Source organism: Pleurodeles waltl, chromosome 4_2 (assembly GCF_031143425.1).
Source record: "Pleurodeles waltl isolate 20211129_DDA chromosome 4_2, aPleWal1.hap1.20221129, whole genome shotgun sequence".
NCBI lineage: Eukaryota > Metazoa > Chordata > Amphibia > Caudata > Salamandridae > Pleurodeles > Pleurodeles waltl.
In genome coordinates, this window is record NC_090443.1 from 818,219,404 (window position 1) to 818,233,403 (window position 14,000).

At 39.5% G+C, this 14,000-nt stretch overlaps 1 protein-coding gene across 2 annotated transcripts in view; it reads left to right on the top strand.

The window, feature by feature from the left end:
- JAK1 (Janus kinase 1) overlaps positions 1-14,000 on the top strand; it is a 481,031-nt gene that overhangs the window by 35,662 nt on the left and 431,369 nt on the right. Inside the window, exon 1 of one of the 2 annotated variants that reach the window (XM_069232505.1) lies at positions 13,508-13,529. The exons of the other annotated variant lie outside the window; for it this stretch is intronic. The gene's annotated coding sequence lies outside the window, so the exon portion shown is untranslated. Of the gene's footprint in view, positions 1-13,507; positions 13,530-14,000 lie in introns of those variants that run through there. 2 annotated transcript variants of the gene reach the window in all.

Here is a 14,000-nt window from a genome sequence, read left to right on the forward strand (position 1 = left end):
AACACACTGCCCCCACATCCTTAACCTCTTAGGAAGGACGGTCAGAAACAAAGTCCCAAATAAGGACCAACAAACTAATCTCATAACAATAACCGCTCGTCCCGAACGACAGGACATTACATAAGATTGAACTCTGGGGTGTCTTCCACTCACTCAAACAGTAGGCAAGAATCTCTCCCAACTCTCTACACTATACATACCACGTGGGACCAGGGACACTACATGTACACACATCCTCCCCTGCATATGCTAATTCCTCATGGCATCAACAAAAATATACAACAGTGACTAATTCCTCAGGCAAACAATTCAGCGTGACATTACATAAACACATAGAACATGACAAACTATCCACTTCACCGTTGAGCGACCTCTCACCTGAATATACACATATTCTTCTCTTTTTGCGCTGGGCCCAGGAAGATTTTCTCCCCGCTCTGGGTTTAATAACCACAAGCGTGCAGGTGAGACACCATCACAATTATCACCTATGGAGGTCGACTGAATCTTTGGACTTGGCAAAGAGTATAGTAGTCTGAATCATTCAATTACAAATCAAACATTATACCATAAACAATTCTAAACACCATGAACAACGTAATACTAAATAAAACTCTAAACTGAATAAAGTTTCAAAGCTTTATTACTATCGGAAAATCAATGTCACATATATGGTGTGCACAACTAAATTATAAACATACATGAGAAACATAGGATGACCGAAACGTCTGAAAAGATTTAACCTACTAAACATCAATGCTGTTAAACACTCCAAAAGGATAATATAGATTAGCAGCAAGACGATATGCACATTATTGTTAGAATTCAAAGCAGGTGATGATGACATCAGTAAATCATCAAAATACAGTTTTTACGAATTGATTTCAGGTTTCAGGACTGGGCCATTCCTGTCACTAACACAAATTTAGACTTGCATGTGTGGGAACAGGCTAACACATGCGGGCAAAATAAAGAAAGACAAAACCAATTAAAAAAAATTATCTAACTAGGGCAACTCACTATAAAAATCATGCTGGCGTAAGTGCCTAACTTAAAAGAAAACAAGAAACCACGTTTAACTATACCTCTTCTCATGGGACAGCAGACAGTAGTGTTTCATCAGCAAGAGCAGTCACTTTTTCCAGCGTCAGTTGACAGCAGCATTAGGATAGTGCAGAACATGGGCTGCACATAGGACAGATCAGCAGTTCAAAATTGGTTGATCATATTTGTACTGAACCACATAACAGAATAGGGCAATTAAGACTAAGATGAGAAAGCTCATCTGGGAACTTAAAGAAACAGAGTGTGACAGCAGACTTAAACAGGGTTCTGGACCACTTCGGTACAGGAGATGAACTCAGTAGGACTGACGTCTGATTTCCAAAGTTTCTCACTAATTAGAAATATGCACTATCAATTCATTGGTCCTTCAAATGGATGCACTTCAAACGTCAGATTCAGTGTCCAGTGACTGCAGATGGCATCATCGAATCTGCAACTATACTGAATCAACTCAGCAAAATGCATTGTCATCTGAATGATTTCACACAACTCTTACAAAATATTACATTCTCTAATTATTTTTTATGTAAGAATATTCTCTTGCGAAACTAATCCTGTTTCACCTAGGTATCATGAGTTACCTGTCTTTTTCGACAACTAGAACAAATAATGCAACATTGTTAATTCTGAAACATGTTTCTTGCCTTCAATACAGTAGGACATTCAACATCACATTAACAGCCTAGGGAAAGAATTCAGGTCAGAGGGAACAGAATAAACAAGTGATTTTCCATTGCTGCTGCAAAATGAATCTTTCAGGGCTAGTCAAACTGAGAAAAGCCTTAAAACACATTAATGCATTAATAAATCTATTGCTCACCTTACAATTCATATCAAATATGCAAAGCAAATTATTCAATTGCAAACATTATTTATTTTTCTGCACACATGTAACTCTTCATTTAATTCAATATAAGTATGTTTAATTCATATTCATTTAATATTTTCCTTCTTATTCTACATCTCAATAAACCACTCAATGTTAACTCATTTTAGAACTTCATTTAGTATGTATGCAAAGCTCTCATGTTAAAACTTTGTGTTTAATTCAAATGGCGGCCACATGGTCCACCTTAATTCAAATGTGCATGGTTTACATCTTGTGTTATTTTCTCTGTTATGCCTTCAAATGTAGGTTAATTAATCACCATATACTAACTTCTATGCCACCAATATATTAATGAAATTTGATCTCTCTCACTTCTTTTTGAATAACCAATTCCAGTTGCAGCACATCAGTTTTGTATAGTTCAGACAGTTTTATCTTTTCTCCTCTCGCCTCGATTCAGTTTGTACCTCACAATGTGCGTTAACCCACTGATGAACACTCTGGCATTTGTTCAAGTCTTTGACTATGCTCACACTTGAAATTAAAACGAAGACCAGGGACTGGGACAACATTTTTACTCCTCCTCACGTTTCCGACGCACGTTGCATACCACTTCCTCTTCCCTTAGGCACAGCTGTGCGCATACTACCTTTCAGTCTGTTACGTCAGCAAGTCGCTTTCCGATTTGCATTACATACTGCTTCCTGATCCCTTAGTTAAAGGAGTGCGCATTCTAGCCTTCAAGCTGTTATGTCAGCACATTGTCTGCAACACGTACATTCCCATTCCTTGAATGCTACAATCCAATGTTGCAATCAAAGATAGATGCTCGTAGGTTATAAATTAGTAGGTTTATTAGCTTAGTTGTAGGTTACATATAAAATCCCACCAGGAGCAGCATCCTGCTGCTCAGCCCCTCTCACTCCAACTGTCCACTCATCCAAGCACAAACACTCTAAACATTCCAACCATACAATAACCTCACACACTGGCTGAGCACAGGGAAGATTGTGGGGGGAATGCACAAGATAGCAAGAGGCCACAACAGAGTTTAGTACTAATGAATACATTGATAATGACAAGACCTCTATGCTTGAGGTTGAGAATGACCACTGAAAAAAGCCACATAGAGAGGGAATTTGGCTGATAAAAATAAAGGGGCAAGGACAGTGTAGAAGTGAGAAGTGAAAACTTGATTAGACTATCTTAATGGGAACAGACCTTCTCTGCAGAATAAAGCAGCGTGAGTTGGCCCTGTTTCTTAAACAGTGGACATTGACCCTTAAATAATAATTTAAAAAAAACTTCACTAGCTAAAAAGCAAAAAGAAGAGAGACAAGATAGTAAATTAGTTTTATAGTTTGCCAATAACTGCACAAAGAATAAATGGACCATGACAAACAATGTTACAATTTAATCAAAATGAAAAGAGAAGTTTTTAAGTATAAAAATGGGAGGAGCTCAGCAGCCCAGTTATACTGAGCAATGTAAATAATTGGCAAATTATATTATTGAGTCCTGAACAAACATTTCAGCTGTAAATGCCCCTTTGGAAAGATAGGCACAGCAAAATGTGTATTTTTCAAAACAGTATATCCAGAAACATGAGAAGCTGCATCTGAAATCGAGTCTGGTATATTTTTATTGAGGATAAATATGGCCTCTTAAAATGGACCCCCTGAAACATATAATAGCTGCCATGCGGGCTATTAAAATGAGAGAACATCATAACAATTATGCCTGCAAATAAAATCCTCAGTTTGCCATTGGTGGGCCATTGAACACATGTATTGTTCTGCCCCACTCCACAGGTGACCCAAAGTCATATAGTGATAAAAGCATTGCAGAGTCAAGGTTTTATTGGGTGGGAGGTGATGACTAACTCTTTTAAATTGATTTGTACCAAAGTATGTGAACAGTTTAAAAGACCTTTAGTCTGTCATAACTATGACACGTATGAAAAGAACAAGCATTGGCAAAGCCAGTAGGTTTCACTTTTGTTTTTTCTTTTGCATTCTATCTTAGTAACTGGATTATTAGTATTAGAAAATGGTTATAATAATGTTTATTTTAAATTTGATAAACTGTTAATAGTTGTTTATGATGTGATATGTTGAATTTATATCCCAGGGTTCTAAACCCTGGGATATGTACCTTATTTATTATGGCATTGTATTAGAATGTAGTGATGTGTAGTTAGTAAAGTGCCACTGTGCCTGCTGCACCATTCAAATTATGCCCCTTTTAACTGCAAGGTAACCGCAATTGTGACTGCCTGTTTAGTAGTACAATTTAGCAATAATCTGTGTTTTAGAGGGTTTCTGCCAGCTTGTGGCACTGGTGCCATTTCACCTGCTGCACCATGAACCCCATGGCCGTAGTGCCTACAAGATAACTGCACTTGTAACTGCCTGTTTAGTAGTAAAATATTGCAATATTTGGTGTTTAGAGGAGGTATGACAGTTTTTGGGCCTGGTGCCACTGCACCTGCTGCACAGTTCAAACCATGACCCTTGTGCCTGCAAGGTAACTGCAGTTGTGACTGGCTGTTTAGTAGTAAAATACTGTAATATTTCGTGCTTAGAGGAGTAATGACAAGTTTTGGATCCAGTGCTGCTGCACCATTCAAATCATGACCCTATTGCCTGCAAGATAACTGCACTTTTGACTTCCTTTTTAGTAGTAAAATATAGCAGTATTTGGTGTTTAGAGGGTTCCTAGAGCTTTTTGCCAAGGCGTCCCTGCACCTGCTGCACCACTAAAATCATGACTCTACTGCCTACAAGGTAACTGCACTTGTGACTGCCTTTTTAGTAAACAAGTTTAGCAATACTTTGTGTTTAGAGGAGTTCTGACACCTGTGGCCCTGGTGCCACTGCACCTGCTGCACCATTAAAACCATGACCCAAATGCCTGCAAGGTAACTGCACTTGGGACTGCCTGTTAATAAGTCACTGAGAGATTAACAATTGGAACTAAATGTTCGCCCATTTATGCAAATTTCTTTTTTTTTTTTAAAAGGAGTGACTGGTAATTTAAGAAACGAACACAGAAATAATTTTTATATTTACAACTGTTATTCATCGTAAATGTAATTATTAAGTAATGAAAAACACAACATAATGAGCCCACTCACTACTTGCTTTACATCTGAACTCGACACTCCATTGCAAAATGGCAGACATGTTTACACACATTTCAACGCGAATTGACTTGCGTTCAAGTTCACCTTTTCGTGTACAAACCCTAACAAGTAACTAATCACCAAAAACTGAAACGTGTACTTCGGACACACTCCAGCATTGGCAAAAGCAGAGCAGGAGAGCAGGAAGGGACCTGCTAGATAATAAACAGCAAGTAAACAAAGCAACATTGAAGCGACGTGTTAATGAACAAAGAGGAAGTCCAGGTAACTAAGGGATGAGGTAGGGGCTGGTTCTAAGCCCCTTTAAAGATTTTTATTTTAGTCACTTAAGACTTCGCCTGCACATCGCAAGGGCTGTGCTGGCGAAACCTAAAAATGGGTGCTTTATATGGCAACATTTTGAAATTACTAATTTGTGTTGATCCTGCAGATCACTACAAATTGTGGAGAGAATTAGTTCTAGACCTCCATACCCCCACTACATTGTGCTGGAGCATTTTCATCCTTTGTAGGAATCAATGCTCCTCTGTGGATGGATCTTTGGAACCAGTAAGTGGTGTGGTAGAACCGCTAACACACTCTCAATACAAACCTAATTAATTTAAACACCATAACCAATGTAGTCACAGAAGGAAAAACTCCAGTCAGAAATAAAGTGAAGGGATTTATTACAAACACAAGCTCAAAGTCATGTAGACTATTCGCAATACCAAATTATAAAGATACATAATCACCAAGGGTTCCCGAAGGCGACAGAATACGTTCAGGCGAACTAACATTAACAAAACTAAGCATTCAAGAAGAACAATGCATAGTATTAAAAGAAATATCTGAGATACAGAAATCCAGCGTTGCTCAAGGTTAACAATCATCAGTAAATTCAGTTTAGCAGAGTCCTAATTTATCTGGGCAATGAAAAAACCCAACAACTATCCAAATCACGGAAAGACATGTGAGGCTAAACACATGAAGGTAAAATACGAAAAGCACAAAAAAGGCAAAAATAATGTCAAAAAAGATAATCTTGGATTGTAAGCTATAAACTAAGATAGGAAAAAGATAGATAAATGGGAAAGGGCAGCATATCAGAAGCTCGATCAAGAGTATTCTGAAGGGGATTAGGTAAATATTTCTAAGTCTCAAAGGGCATCTCAGGGGGCATAAGCAGAGAGGAAGATAACTCTCCAAAGGACTCAGCATTCAGGCGCTTTTCATCAGCAAAGCGTCTGGGTCGGGATCTAAGCAGCATCTGAAAAATTTGGGCACTGACATATCAAAAGTCATAAAGCAATCTGATTCAGCAAAGATATCAGTCCATGTCACATTGAAGGGGCATCATCCAATAATAATCGATCACACGACTCCAAGTTGAAACATATGCATTCTTTCCCAAGTCTTCCATGAGAACATCTTCCATCCGTGTGACTCCACGCAGGTTTTAAACAATTGTATACAATGTCAGCCCATGTTTCACAATGCCCTTCCTCAAGGGCAATAAAATACATTCTCTCTATGTCTAAACAATGGGGTCTATTACAAAAATGGGGATGTAAACTGAAAGAAAGTTCAGGTTAGAAAATGAATCAGCATTTCTAACACAATTACAAAATGCAAACTCTGCAGGCCTTACTTATGCTAATGCAAGAAATCATGACATTACATTCAATTAATATTTTTTAATAAAACGTGTAATATGCAAATGTATGAATAATACATTTCAGTCTAAATGAAAAAGCTTTAATGCATTTCGTTAAGTATAACAGAAGTGCATTTCTCTCATTTTTGCACACCTTTTTAAATTCATTAATCATTAGAAATCCAATATTGTTTCAATATGTACTGTTAGTCTAGAGTCTAAAATACATTAGAATAATACCAATTGTATCCCTCTAACGTACTTTAATGGAAATACCAACTATGTCAAAATCTGCAATACAAGCAAATGCACATTTAAATTACGTATTCGTGTTTAACATAAGGCAGAAACTGTCACATTTTGATAACCTTTGTGACACTGAGGACTCTACTACAATTTAGAATACATCAGTCCCCCCTTTTGATGTCAACTATGCCATCACAAAATACTCCCACTGTCATCTCCAATGAGAGAGCCCATGATTTCAGAGGTTTATTTCAGGTAAGAGCTTCTGAAATCCTCTTAACTGCTCGACATTACTGTATTACAGGCTTCTCCTAGTCTCCATTTAGATCTCCTCTTTCCTCTATCTACTCTTGGCTCATGCTAGTTTGACATCCTGAGCGTGATTTGGAAAAGACAGAGAAGCCTTGCATCTCATCACAATGAAATTACAGCAAATTCTAAAATGTAGTACAGAGACACCCCTGTTAAAAAAATAAAAAATAAAGTTGTGGGTAGAGCGAGAGTGGTTTAAGAGCTCCAGAGATGTGCAGCCATCAACATTTCTAAGTTTGAAGGTAAGGGGAGTAGAACATCTTGTGAAATTTGCAGAGTTTCTCCTCCACAGGATGTGGGGACCCTGTGTGGGAAGCACGCAGGGTGGTCGCTAGTTAAGAAACCACAGAAAGTCAGTGCAAATTTTGAATAAAAGTTATTTAATCCAGATGAATGTGACCCATGACAGATGAGCATGCTGTTCAGTTCTAGAGCAGCCAGCATCTGAGAACAGATCTTTTGATAACTCTAGAAATCCCAGTAAGATTCCAGATGTTGTACAAAGATTAAAAGGTGCAGTTACAATAAATAATAACGATACCATTACGCACAGTAACAAAAATAAAGTTTGATCATACTATATCACCCCGCCCCCTTCTATCATAATACAACACAATAAAACCACATCAATGAGTTAAGAAAAATCGTAATCTCTCCGGAGTAGTGTGTTTGATTTCGTTCAAGATCCTTACTACACCCCACAGTAGCAGTACATGTCTCATCAACTTGTGGATGTTGAGTAAACAAAATTAAACCGGCCACCGATGTTGAAGACTCACAAAACTCAGAAGCATGACTGTTATCAGCTAGAGCACCAGCTTTATTTGTGAGACCAACCACAATGTCAGTGGATAGCAATAAATCTGAGGCATCCCCCGCAATTTCAACCACACCAGTACAAGTGTGTCTGAAAATTTTAATAATCTTTTTTGTGGTTGTTATTCAATTCCCCCCGTAACACCGAATAATTTTGGTTAACTATGCTGCTAAATATATAAACCCTTTTGCCTACATCTCAAGTAAATCTACCACTTTTTTTCTATTAACTTCTCTGTTTCTTACACTGAAATGTATTCTCCAGGCCACATAGTTCGGAAATATATAATTACAATCTTGGTGGACAGGGGTACTCCGTCACCAACGCCTGCTACATTACCATTCCATTATATCCTAGCTCGTTATTAGCAGAACACCTACAGTCAGTTTAGTGCTTAACAAGGTTTCATTCCATAAATTACCCTAGTATCAGACATGTCATGAGCAGGTCTTGGGCTTTTACAGTTCCAGTATTTATCATCATTAGCTGCCACAAAATCGTGCTGCATACCTTGTTTTCGTTACAAAAAACACTTCCAGGTTTAATGAACACCGACAGAGAAGTGGTGCAGACTGTACATGGGCTTGTAATGAATTCTTATGGGAAACCAAATCTATAGAATGAAATACTTCTCAAAGTGAATAAGAATATTGCTGTGTGATCCCGAAGGGTAGCCTATGTGCAGTGAAACACGTTTACTAGGACAATAGCATTCAAAGAAAAAAAGATTGGAACTATTTGTTAGTTTTGGGACTGAGTTGTGAGGAGCATTATTCCTGTGTGACTGTTTTGGGTTCCTATAAACAGCAAAGGTCATGAGCAAGCTGGACTGCAGGAGCACCCTCTCTATTCTGAGATCAACAAAAAACTCAACAGAAGGCTGCAGATCAATCCGGACTGTGCGGCAAGAATCTCTCTCAGCCTCCCATGCTGCACTCACATCACACCACACCTGAAGGAGCTCTGCTGGCTTCCCATTTACAAATGAGCATAATTCACACTCCTCACCCACACTTTCAAGGCGCTACATGACACTGACTCAGCATACCTTAACAATTGCATCTGCTTTCACAAGCTTTCCAGACACCTCCACTTGTCTGAACTTCTAATTGCACAAATTCCACACAAACGGAAAAATAGATTTGGCAGCCGAGCCTTCTCTTACATCGCTCCTAAAGTGTAGAGCAACCTGCTCCTGCACAAAAGAACCTCCTCCTCACTTTTTGCATTCCACAAGAAGCTGAAGACCTGGCTTTTCGAGTAGACCCACTAGGTTCTTATGTGTGCTTTGACTCACATCTGCTCCGCACCAGGCTACCCTCCCAGGCGATATTGTGCTCTACAAACCTGCATAACATAACATAACAAAGGCATGGACAGAATAACAACAGCACCTATAGGGAAAATGGTACAAGATTTGGAGAGCACAAAATGCACTGGGCCATTGTTTCCCTTTGTCCCTCATTAACTATTGATGCCATGTCAGCAGAAATATATATATATATATATATCTCAAAACAAGGCCCTTTCAGGGTTAGAGTGACACATAAATTATGCAAAAAAACAAAGGAGAACTCTGGGAAGTCCCCAAATTTAGGTGGAGAGCAGCTTTAGTAAGGAGCACCCTGCAACACAAGCGACACTCTAGATTTGCTCACCTCAAATGTCTGCTTATCTAGCAAAGTTTTTAAGCATAGGATCAGCACAGTGCTATCCACGCCGAGCTAGATAATGACAAAGTCTTTTGCCATTTGTACAGCAAAATCTTTAAGCATAGGATTGACACAGTGTCATCCTCGCCAAGCTGTAAACTGACAAAAGCCATTTACCACTCCAGGCACAGTATTACAGCTTTGGACTGGTCAATTACCGTCCAAGCCAACCTGGAATGAGTAAAGCAACCCCTGACACGTGTTTCGCTCTCATTAGAGCTCTTCAGAGGAGTTTAGCTTTGTCCAGACACAAGGGAGCACCCAGTATAAGTCAAAACAGACATTTGAGGTGAGCAAATCTAGAGTGTCGCTGGTGTTGCAGGGTGCTCCTTACTAGAGCTGCTCTCCACCTAAATATGGGGACTTCCCAGAGTTCTCCTTTGTTTTTTGCACATATATATATATAATATTATTTGACAATTTACTTTTTGAAAGTCTGACAGTGATTTTTTTCAAAGTGTTTTTGACATTTACATCACAGAACACAGTCTGATTTGATTTGTCGAGATGTGTATCAGTAGAGGTAGAGTGATTGTACCTCTCTTGGTTGGAAGAGGGGTCAGAATTGATATTTTGTGAATTTAAAGGTCACTACCAAAGCAGTGTACGGATCAGTATGCATGCCGATAAACCGGTGGATGTGAGTATGCAGTAACTTGCTGGTGGAAGTGCAGCTGAGTGCTTTAATTGACAGTTAATTTAATATTATGCCCATGTTGGATGCTTGCTAAGAGTTCTGTTCTAATGTGTTTTCGTAGAATGTGTGATGTGTCATGGTGGACCATGCTGTTGTGAACACAGTGATACTGAAGTACATAGTGCATCTGTGTGTGTTGGGGGTTTGTGTAGTGTTGGCCTAGCATCTTGTGACTACAGTGAAACCCAGCTACATGGACTATGTGAGATGTGATGGATATGCATGCCTTGTTATTTTCCAATGTCTACTGTTGTAGAATATCCATATGAACTATGATGTCTAACTGTAGATGCGTACCGTTGTGAGCTTCTTGAGTTTCATCTATTTGAAGGTTCTGAGGATTCTTCCCCTCAGTAGACTCTTTGTTTACTATTTGTGAACTCTTCAGAAAGGCAGTGCCTTCAAGGGCTGTACAGCACTAGCTGTTTTTGAACACTCAAGCAACACAAAATGGTACTTACTGTCTACCTTAAACTGAATTTAACAGAATACACCGGGAGGACTGGGACAGACACTGGGACCAGTGTGCAGATTCACCCACGTATAATGTCTATACAATCCCTTGCGGGGAGATGGTAATTGGTTTTCAGAGCTGTTTGTTAGTCTCCTACAGCCACGCAGCAGCAGGTCATTGTCCCCGCCCCAACAGGCTATTTGCCCATCTGAAGAATGAAGACGAATGAAACGTTGTTTTTCAAGGGCTACAGATATGTGCTTCAAAACTCAAGTGACCACAACAAAAATAGTGAGCTATGGACAACTTTGAATTGTGTTTACCAGCATGCACTGCGGAAGACTTGGACTGGGTTGTGATCAGTGTGTGACTCTACAGTCTCGCAACTACACATTGTGTCTTTGCTGTGTTGGATGTGTGTGTGGCGCTTTGTCTAGCATGTTGTGAGATTGATAATGCCAATCTGCACGGAGTATCTAACCCAGGATGGATGTGCGTGTAGTTTTACGTCTATTGAGTACTGTTATTGGACTTCCACATGAAATACAATGTCTACATGTAGATGCATACTGTTGTAAGATCAGTCATGTTTAACCCTGGAAAGCAGCTGAGCAATGCTGAATGTGTGTGCTGCGCTCCTTTCACAAGGTTCTACTTACACCATACTTGCACTTTGTTTACAGATCTTCTCCTTACACCATTGCAAACAAAATATTTTTGTTGCTCCAAAGAGCCTGTTGGGGCGGGGACAGTGACCTGCTGCTGCGTGGCTGTAGTATGCATCTACATGTAGACATTGTATTTCATGTGGAAGTCCAATAATAGTACTCAATAGACGTAAAACTGCATGCACATCCATCCTGGGTTAGATACTCCGTGCAGATTGGCATTATCAATCTCACAACATGCTGGACAAAACGCCGCACACACATCCAACACAGCAGAGACACAATGTGTAGTTGCGAGACTGAAGAGTCCCACACACTCATCACAACCCAGTCCAAGTCTTCCGCAGTGCATGCTGGTAAACACAATTCAAAGTTGTCCATAGCTCACTATTTTTGTTGTGGTCACTTGAGTGTTGAAGCACATATCTGTAGCCCTTGAAAAACAACGTTTCATTCGTCTTCATTCTTCAGATTGGCAGTGGAGGAGGATTATATTTTGTTGCAATCAGAATTGAACCACTCTCACAGTTGCGTTTTGAAAACAGCAAGCGGGGTTCTCAAAAATGCCATAGGTCTGCACTTTTAATAGGGATTTTTTTCCAAATCTCTTTAGTAAGGGACAGCAAGCGACATTAAAACAAAAAAACAAATTTTTCCTTTTTTTTTTTTTTTTTTTTACTTCGTAATAAATTGTGGATGGAGGAAGCTACACAAATGTATTTTTCATTTCTTTTAAAATCTATGTGGGAGGATCATGGCCATGTAGACTGTTATAATTCAATTTTTTAAGCTGATGATTCAGTGAGTTAACACTGACCACAGATCTGAAGTCACATGTTTGAATCACTGCGGAGCAGACTCATCCTTCTGAGGTTGGTAAATTGGGTACCGATAGATTAGTAAAATAGTTTTTTTTAACAAAAGTTATAGATTTTAATTTGTCGATGTCACCTCAAGCTGCATGGATCGCAACGACAAAGGTCAATGTTTTAGTGGTGCCACCTCACTGAAAGACAAATACCAACAAGTTTATGTTTTGAGTTTATAGAAGGACCAACAGATTACACTTGAAGAGTAATTTTTGTAAAAATTCTGTGTAATTTTGTAACAAGGTGATTCTGTTTGTTTACAGTAATTAAGTAATTAGTTGCGACAACTCTGAAATACCCCACTTCTTGTTTTTGCTATTTTGTTGATAGTTTATATGCGAACATGCTAGCTTTTGTCGTGTTTACATTTTCTAATTTTCATTGATATAAAATATGTCCCAGCTGGTAAAATGATAGCCACCTTGGCATGTGTTATCTTCGTGCTCATTTATTGAACCACTGTTTTGGTAAGCTCCCTTGCCTGCCCGGAGAGTGTACAGCCGTAAGAATCGCAGATGCTGATGGGGTTTAATTTGTCAGTTTCGCCGAGGAGGAATTAACTTGCCAGAAGATGAGCAGTTACACCAAGCTCCGCGGCGCGCCTGGGGGATGGGTGGGGCCTGTAGAGAAGGAGCAGGATGGGAGGGGGGGGGCAGCTTGTGGCGAGAAAAGAGCCAGCGACAGAGCTCATTTTAAGGCGGAAATGTCTGTTGTTGAACCGGGATTACAAGAAGGAACAACTCCAGCCTGGTGAGCGCGCCCGTGAACTTCGAGGATGCTTGGCACATTAATAAGCGCACGAGACGTTCTGCTAGCCTTGTAGAAGGGGGGGGGGGGGGCACCCCCACAAGTGCCTATGACGAATGCCAGACGGCCGAGTGAACGACAGCGAGCTCGCAGAAACCCAGTGGACGACCGCAAGACGCTTGTTTCATTATTTTTTTTCGGGACGGTTTCCTTGGATGTGACTTTTGTTACATAGAGTTGAATTTAGTGTCTGCAGCTTGCAACCTATTACTATCCGAAGAGATTCCTGTTTCTCTGTCTTGTGGACGAATATAACACTTTCTTGGGATACTGTAAGTTTACGCCTTCATTTTAAATGCAGATGTAAGATGTAACACGAAAGTAGGGTATGAAAGCGATTAATAGACATGTTTGAACTGGGATTGGAGATGTTGGCCCAGAATAAAAATACTAAAATTATTGCATCCAAAACCTGACGCGTCCTGTCTGTATATATGTTTGTGATGCGACATATATATTTTTTGTGTATCCCCTCTGATGGCATCTGTCGTTTTCCTCTGCGATCTGGGTAGTGTGGTCTTGAATTTTGAAACATGATCCCTTAAGCAGATGTGCAAGCTTTCCGTGAAAAAGAAACAAACAAAACAGTTCACCCGACATTTAAAATGAAAACTTTATACTACTGCTCAGTTCTATTCGCCTTATTTCCTTGTTCTGTTTACTGAATTTCTTTATTAAGTGCTTTGTTCGACTGTTGCATTGTGAAGAGAACAATTTAGTGAATGGATTCGTTTTCCGTAAAT